The sequence below is a fragment of the Ochotona curzoniae genome, unplaced genomic scaffold, assembly GCF_017591425.1.
Source record: "Ochotona curzoniae isolate NIBS_2020 unplaced genomic scaffold, NIBS_Ocur_1.0 contig_1399, whole genome shotgun sequence".
Lineage (NCBI taxonomy): Eukaryota > Metazoa > Chordata > Mammalia > Lagomorpha > Ochotonidae > Ochotona > Ochotona curzoniae.
In genome coordinates, this window is record NW_024465071.1 from 400,600 (window position 1) to 409,414 (window position 8,815).

An 8,815-nucleotide genomic window follows, 5' to 3' on the forward strand; every position below is an offset into this window, starting at 1 on the left:
AATCCCATATGGGCACTGGTTCTAATCCCAGCAGCACCATTTCCCATGCTGCTCCCTACTTGTGGCCTGGGAATGCAGTCAAAGATGGCCCAAAGTCTTTGGACCCACGCCCATGTGGGAGACCCAAAAGAGGCTCTGGGTTCGTGGCTTCAGATTGGTGCAGCTATGGTTGTTGTAGCCACTTGGTGAGTGAATCAGCAGACAGTAGATCTTCCTCTCTGTCTCTCCTTCTCTCTGTTTATCTGACTTCCCAATGAAAATAAATGAATCTTTTTTAAAAAGTATTGAAAGGGCTATTAATCTTGTATTTTGCACGAAGGTTGCCTGATATTGGAGAGAACATATGATAGTTGTCCTTTGGGGATTGACTTATTTCACTAAACAAAATAGGGTTTGCTTTTTTAATTGTGTTGCTGTCTGCTCTAAAGCAATTCTTTGTCCCACTACATTTGCTTACACACAAACTGAGGCAGGGCACTCACTACCATCTGTCACAGCATTTTCCACCTGCCAAGCACTTGCATTTAGACAGTATGCTTGATTGAGTAGTAATAGTCACTGACTTCATTAAATCTCAACCCTTGAGTGCACGTCTTTTTAATACTGTGTGTACACACCTGGTAGGATCCACTTAGAGGAGTGCACAACAGAACAAAGTGATTGGAGAAAAGTTCTTGATAAGTTTGCAGCCAAACTCATTGCTTTTCTCCATCCACTACTGGTCCTTAAAAAAATGACCGCCCTTCCAATTTGGTTCACTGGCATTTCTTGCATGCAAATGGAGCAATCTGGGCCTGCAGGGAAACAGTTGGCACTATTTGTGACCTGTGGTAAAGATTGTGCTTCCAGATGAAGACTGGAATTTCTGAAAATGTGCATGTCACATAGACCTCATCAGTTTCCTGACAAGATCAGTGGCAAAATGAACGTGTGGTGTCTTTTGATGACATGCGTCCACATTTGTGGGAATTTGTACACATCAGTGAAAGGTCATTTTCTGAGTAATCAGGGATGATAGAACCAAATCATATACTGGTGAAAGATCCAAACAGAGTGCAAAATCCTCCAGGGGACGTCACTGCAATGGGGTCAGGGAAGCTCAGTGGGACAGCTGACCCTACATGTGGTCAACGTTTCAGAAATTATGGTCTGCCACGTTTTGTTGGGTAATCAACAGGTTACTCACAAGTATCTGGGCTTCTGAAATGTTTCTCTTTTCCCACTGTATACCAGTGTGGGACCAGATATTATCCACCATACACACAAAATTAAAAAAATAATAAAAAAGAAAAACAGATCCCCAAACATGGAGTGTAGAAGCAGACAGAACATTCCTACCAAACCTTTGAAAAAAAAATTATGCATTTTTATTGGAAAGGTAGATCTACAGGGAGAAGGAGACACAGAGAGAAAGATCTTCCATCCACTGGTTCACTCCCCAAGTGGCAGCAACAGCTGGAGATGAACTGATCTGAAGCCAGGAGCTGGGAGCTTCTTATAGGTCTCCCAAAAGAGTGCAAGGTCCCAAGGCTTTGGGCTATCCTCTACTGCTTTCCCAGGCCAAACCCAGGTATTTGGAAGGGAAGTGGAGCCCATATCAAATGGGAGAATGAGTGCTCTGAACCTCAAGCAAAGGTGAACTTTTGCAACCACCTGGAAGAGATGGGCACGTCCAGATGTAGCATGACGATGGGTCAAGAAAAGCATCAAAAAACCCATGGCACATTAGGGCCAGCCATGAGGACCTATGCTGAACTTCCATGGTCCCAGGCCATGGGGCTGCCCCTGCACCTGGTGGGGTACTGGCCCACATGGGGTGCCTGCATGCTGAGGCCCAGCCAGATGCTCCACCTTCCTAAGCCTGATTCCGGCCCACCTCTGCCTCCACCAGCTTCTCCCATCCCACTGCAGGGCGGGATTGGTAATGGGGGACCTCCAGAGAGTTTGGTTTGAACTTTTGAACCGCATGTCCCATCCTCTCTGCCCACCTGGGTCGGAGTTCCAAGGCAGTCCTCTGGACGTGTGACCGGGGGTGGGGTTTGTGGGAATGCTTTATAAAGGCAGCTGCAGGCAGGCTGCCTAATCAGTAGTTCTTCTCTTATACTGTTCTGGTCTGCCAGTGTGAGCTCCTGTGCCACCTTCTGCTTAGTTTCTCCGGCACCCCATGGACCAGCAAGTTTTCGACATGGTGAGTGTGGTTGCTCACCCCTTGGATGAGTGCACTGTGGAAGCCCAGCTCCCACAGCAGACTATGTTGCAGGTGGCCTGGGTCTTCCCTGCACTCCAGTGGAGAGGATGGGGTGGTCACTCTGGGATGCCGCCCTGAGAAGGACAGAGTGCTTTTGCTTCAAGACCTGGGGACTTGGAGGAACTGAGGTCTACATGCCTCATAACTCTGAAGTGGCTTTACTTTCCTGGTGACCTGGCAGAACTGTGTGCTGCACCCTCCCATGCCCTGGGAGTTGCTGATTAGCCATCTGGAGAAGGGGGAGGGGGAGCTCCTCGGACACTCCTCCCCAAGGGAGGAATTAGGCGCCATGTGTTCGGACTTTATTTCCACTGTTAATTTAATGGGGGTGTTTATAACTGAAGCTTCCTAAGTTAGGCAGATTTATAAAAACAAGTCCATGAAAAGGTGTTTAAAGTGGCAAACTGAGTCGGCATGGACGTGGCACACAAAGTAGCTTCTGTGCATCTTTCAGGCATGGTGGAAACAAGTATCTCGAAGTACCTATGGGAGACCTTCCCATGTGTTCTGGTGGGAGTAACAAACGTTATCTTTGGAGGAAGGAATAGAGTCTGTACTTGATCTGAGACTTCCCTGACTACCAGTTAGCCAGATTCCAGACACACACCAGCTAGTTCCCCGGGGACGTTTTGCTCATTAAACAGTGATTCAGAAAGCAAGGGGGGGGGTGTTGTTAAGACAAAAGGGACTAGGGGCCTGCACAATGGCTCAACTGGCTAATCCTATGCCCTGCAACTGCCTGCATCCTATGTGGGCATCAGTTTGTGTCCTGTTTCTCTTCTCATCCAACTCTCTGCACATTAGCAGGGATCTAGGTCACAAGTGGAATAGCCAGGAACTGGCTCCCATTTGGAGTGCCATACCACAGCACTGGGTCCTTCTCAAAGCACATGTCTTAATTTAGTAGCTTTTGCACATTTCTCCTGCAGCTTTTATTTGAAATCTCATTATTTGGGAATGTAATGAGACATTTTTTGGTGATGATAAAATGCAGTGAACATGCCTTTGTTTTTCCTCTCAAGTCTGCAGTTTGTGGTGATTATCTTGCTTTACTAAACTGGAGGGAATTTGGTAATTTTGGGCTGCTCAGCAGGAAGTGAATGAAATAGGCTTTATTCCCCAATACCCCACCCTCCCATGTTGTGGAAATGGCTCCTGGTTTACACTACCAGTTTGGACAGCTGGTACACTTAGCCTTTGCTAATCCATGCCTCTCCCTTCTTCACCCTTTGCAGAATGAACACTGCTCTCCCTGGAATGTTTAGAAGGCTGGCTAGCACTACAGTCAATTTAAGCCAGTGCTACTTGCTGTTGTGGGGAGTTTTCTCCATTGAATTCCTTTGTGCTGGTTTAAGCTGTCTCTTCAAAGGAGGAAACTGTTGTCTTTCTAAAGAACAGGATTAAAGTGGCAGTGAATTGAATGGGAGTGAATTAGCTGGCCAGAAGGGGAGAAGCAAGCAGAAGAGTTTGTGGTCATCTAAGATAATGGAAATCCAACCCTGAATACCTACAGTGACTACGAAGCAAAGGTCTGTCTGCCTGGTAGCTCATTAACAGAGCTTTGGTCTCCCAAAGCAGCTTCTCTTAATTAGGTCTTCGGCAAAGCCTTGTGAAGGAAGTAGAGCCTGGGCAGAAGTCTTCGAGAAGGGGATCAACTGCCTGGGAGATTGATTAGTGAATTGGGCATGAGTAACTCACCATTATCTCATTTGGGGTATCATTTTTCTTTTTTTTCTTTCCTTCCCACAGCATGAGTGCATCTCCATCCACATTGGTCAGGCTGGTGTCCAGACCAGCAATGCCTCCTGGAAGCTCTACTGCCTGAAACATGGGATCCAGCCTGATAGCCAGATGTCAAGTGACAAGCCAGTTGGAGTATTAGACCAGTCCCTCGACACCCTCTTCAGCGACACAGGCACTGGCAAGCATATGCCCAGGGCCGTGTTTGCAGACCTGGAGCCCATGGTCATTGGTGAGCTGGCACTGGGTACCAGGAGCAGGGCCAGGAGCTCTGTGCTGGGGGAGCCCCTGGTTCCCTGGGGAGGGACAAGGTCAGTGACAGGTGGCCCAACTGCTTCCCCTCTTCAGATGAAGTTCGCACTGGCACCTACCGCCAGCTGTTCCACTCCAAACAGCTCATTTAGGCAAGGAAGATGCCGCTAATAACTATGCCCGTGTATACTACACTGTCGACAACAAGATCGACAAACCTGTCCAAGAGAGCATCTGCAAGCTGGTGAGTGCAGTTGCTTGATTGAGGTGGGGTGGGTGCTTGCCTTGGGGCTCTCAGAGGAACCGGGCTGTCAGAATGATTGGTGACACCTGAAGGAGACTCAGGTAGCCCATTTAACTGATTGGGCTCCTTGGACCCATAGGCCTGGGTGATGGGCAGGAGTAACAGCTGCTTCCCCTGCTTCCCTGTCTTCTCAGGCTGCCTCAGGCCCCCATGTCCATGAGGTCAACTTACTTGGAGTCAAGGGGAGATCCAAGGAGCCTTCCCAGTTTTGCTGACAAGTGTGATCATGAGATGTTGAGATGCTCCTTTATAGCACAGCTTTTTAATGGCTCATATGGGGGTGCTCAACTCCTGTTCTTGAAATTGTTGATCAAGCTCATTAGAAGAAGCTGGGCTGATGTCTGTTCAACAGAAAGTCCTGTGGGGAGCCAAGCAGTTGGGTCGGATGGCATGGGTGTGTGATGAGCACCACTCCTCAGTTAGCAAGGCTGCGAGGAGTTTCTGGCTGCGTGGCAAGGCCCAGCAGAATGTCTCTGGTTACCTCATTGCTGCCTCACCCATTGTATGGAACTCAATCACCTCTCTGATGTTTCATAGAATTCTTCGGAGGGTGTTGTTGTTGTTTTTCTGCTAATGTGAAGTGATTCCTGTAACTGGTATGACACCTCAAATTGATCTATCATGTTATGATAATAACACCTTAAGTAACGTAAGGCTATGACACACAGTTGAAAGTATACAATAGTACAGTTGAGTCCACTATGTTTCCAAACTTCCTGTTACATGTCCACTTTTGTCCTAAAGTTTGCCCTAGTATAAGTAATGTTTTCCTTAAGAAATGGCTTGATAATATCTTGCAACAGATGGCAATCATGGAGGTACAAAGAGTTTGTTTACCATGCACCTCGAACTATTACAACACATGATATGACGCATTTTAGTTTCTTAGCACAAGAAAGCAAAATATGTGGGGCATCTTCTAAAAGGAAACAAAACAAACCCCCCCCCCCCCGATGGCTTAAATTTCTATCTTATATTGGCATTCATATTTAGGGAAAGAAAATAGTTTAAAGGAAGTTTCTTGTAAGAGGCCCTCTGTTTGTAGATTAGCTGAATTGCCTTGATCCCTTTCACTGCCCTTTAACAAAAGAATAAAAAACAATTGAATCAGCACAAGGTGATGGTGACCGTAATTAATGCATGATTTGATTATAAGATTTAGCAAAGAATCCATGTTATATGCTTTTACAAAATCCTTTCATTTATGATCTTTTAATTCTGTATTCTTAATATTTTAATCAATATTAGTTTGTGCTTAGTAAAAATTGATTTTGAGTATAAGTAAACTACTTGTCACTATGTAACCACATGTGCTGCCAACCGTGGAGTTTCTGGCTTCAGCCAGGTGACTGCAGGTTTCAATGAGTAATGGTTTGTTGAAAATATTTTCCTTAGGATTGTTTTTTGTGTTCTCTTAACCATGAAGTAAAAATGAAATAATTGGATATGGTGCAAAAGCTTGTGATGATTTGTGTATAAATAAAGAAGGCAACTTTTCTGAGTTGGCCATTATGAGCATCAAGTCATAGTGGTCCGTGTCTTATCTCTTCCTATCATCTCGCCGATCCACGCATCCTTTGCAAGCTCTCAGTCAGCTGGAGCTGGTCTCCGGCAAAGTCCCAAGCTCACAAAGCGGGTACAACCCTGATTAGAAACAGCCAGAGCCCAGAACTTTGACTCACACTAACTAAGCTGAGAGTGGGGTCAGATACCTCCTCAGGATAATAGCAGCTGTGTCACTGAGACTTCCAGAGACATGGCCTGGCTCCTCCCCTGGAGCTTCTAGCTGTGGCAGACTGTTCCAGGCAGCCTCATTCATGTGAACACACTGTTGGGATCATGGTCATTAAGAGCTTCACAATTAGATGACTCCATGTTCTTTGGGGTATGTGATCAGCTCATAAGCAACTGAAAAAAAAATCACATGTAAAGCCAGACTGCGGAAGCATATTACACCAGGCCCAGCTCAGCAAGTCAGTTCCCCCAAAACACGAAGTACACAAGTTCACAGCCTCCTGCTTTCCCCAGATATTTCTCAGCAACTGGGGCAGCATGGGCTATTGGTTTCTATGCTTGAATATCAAGCTTCAGCCACAAGAGTGACTTGGAAACCAGGACCTGTCTAGAGGGACTGATATACTTTAAAATGATAATGTATTTAAGGCTCTGGGGTGAAGTTGGTTCACTATCCTGACCTTCGTGGAAATGCTTGGTTGTGGGAGTGTTTGCATAAGTGGATGACACTGGGCAGACCAGGGTAAGCCCTGCACCTTGTGTGCTCCTGCCTTGTGGTCAGCCAACTGAGGGTGGGTTGAGAGTGTCCCTGGGTGTGAGCACCAGGAATGGCTGCCAGTGAACGTCAGGTGGTGTGCATGTAGCAGAGCAGCTCCTCCTGCGGTCTCAATGCTAATTACTTTCTTTACCAGCTTACCAGCATTAGTAGACTCTCCAGGACCAGGCTACGTGTTATGCTCATAGGCCTCAATTTCTCAATGATTGAGGGAGGGAGATTGCAGTTCTCACTGAATGAGAGTACTGAGATGCAGAGTAAGTTTGGTCACAGTTGCACAGTAAGGAATGGGCAGAGCTGGATCTTGACCCAGCAAGAGGGTCCAGGTATGTGGTACCTCTATACTCCAGACCGAGAAGAAAACAAATGCCAAGAGCTGGTGAGGCTGAGACACCAGGCTGGGGGTCCCGCACCTGCCAAGCAGCTGACTCTGGCAGGTGCGCTTAGTCTGTGGGCACAGCAGGAGAACCAGAGGACTCTCTCAGGTTCTGTTGCAGGACTTGTGATTCTTCTGCCTGAAGTGATGAAGACTTCATGTTGAAACAGGCTTTGGAGCAGGCCCTTCCTCTCCTGGCCCTCCTTCCCAGCAGTGACTGAACTTTGATGTACAGTATCTAGATCTCTTTGACTGTTCTTGGCAAGTGGTCAGCAGAATTGAAGTCACTGTGTGCATAGTCAGGGGTTCATAGAAATCCACTGTGACTTTGACCAGGGGAATCCAAGCTAAAATCTATAAACCTCTTTTGCAGGCTGAGCAGTGCTCGGGCCTGCAGGGTTTCCTGGTTTTCCGCAGCTTTGGTGGGGGTACCGGTTCAGGGTTCACCTCGCTTCTGATGCAATGTCTCTCTGTCAATCATGGCAAGAAGTCCAGGCTGGAGTTCTCCAGCTACCCGGCCCCTCAATATCTACAGTTGTGGTGGAGTTCTACTACTCCATCCTCACCACCCACACCACCATGGAGTACTCCAACTGTGCCTTCATGGTGGACAATAAGGCTATCTATGATATCTGTTGGAGAAACCTCGACATTGGGCACCCTGTTACACTAACCTTAACAGCCTTATGAGCCAGGTAGTGTCCTCCATCACAGCCTCTCTCCAGTTTGATGGAGCCCTGAATGTTGACCTGACAGAATTCCAGACCAATTTGGTCCCCTATCCATGCATCTACTTCCCTCTGGCAAGTTATGCCCCAGTCATCTCTGTTGAGAAAGCTTATCACGAACAACTTTCTGTAGCAGAGCTCACCAATGCTTGCTTTGAGCCAGCTAACCAGATGTTGAAATGTGACCCTTGCCATGGTAAATACATGGCTTGCTGCCTGTTATACCATGGGGATATAGTTCCTAAAGAGGTCAGCACTGCCATTACTACGATCGAGGTCAAGAGGAGCATCCAGTTTGTGGACTGGTGCTCCACTGGCTTCAAGGTTGGCTTTAACTACCAGCCTGCCACTGTGGTGTCCAGTGCAGGCCTGGCCAGAGTCCCGCAAGCTGCATGCATGCTCAGGACACTACAGCTATTGCCCAAGCCTGGGCTCGTCTGAACCACAAGTTTGACCTCATGTATGCAAGCATGCATTTGTTCACTGGTACGTGGGTGAGGGCATGGAGAAGGGCGAGTTTACTGAGGCTCGCGAGGAAATGGCTGCCTTGGAGAAGGATTATGAGGAGGTGGTAGCAGACTATGCAGAGGGAGAAGATGAGGATGAGGAGTATTAACATGCCCGCAACCACTGGTTGCTCTACTGTTCTGTTCTGTGTTGTCCATTGTGTCCCTATGTGACAATAAAGGCAATAGTTTATTTTCATATAAAATTCTCCCAGGTGTGCCATGTGCCATGTCAGATGGATTGTTTTAGAACTGAGTTGATGAGTGGTGATAAAAATCCTAAGTCAGCAGGCTAGGTGATTATGCTGGAATTGAAAAGTGGTGAGAGTAAGTAAATGGGTCTGGTACACTGGGCCAGGGCTGCTTGGGCT

General features: G+C 47.2%; 1 pseudogene; it reads left to right on the top strand.

The window, feature by feature from the left end:
• The first annotated feature begins 4,006 nt into the window (after positions 1 to 4,006).
• On the top strand, positions 4,007 to 8,554 carry LOC121146963 (annotated as a pseudogene).
• Positions 8,555 to 8,815: the final 261 nt, after the last annotated feature.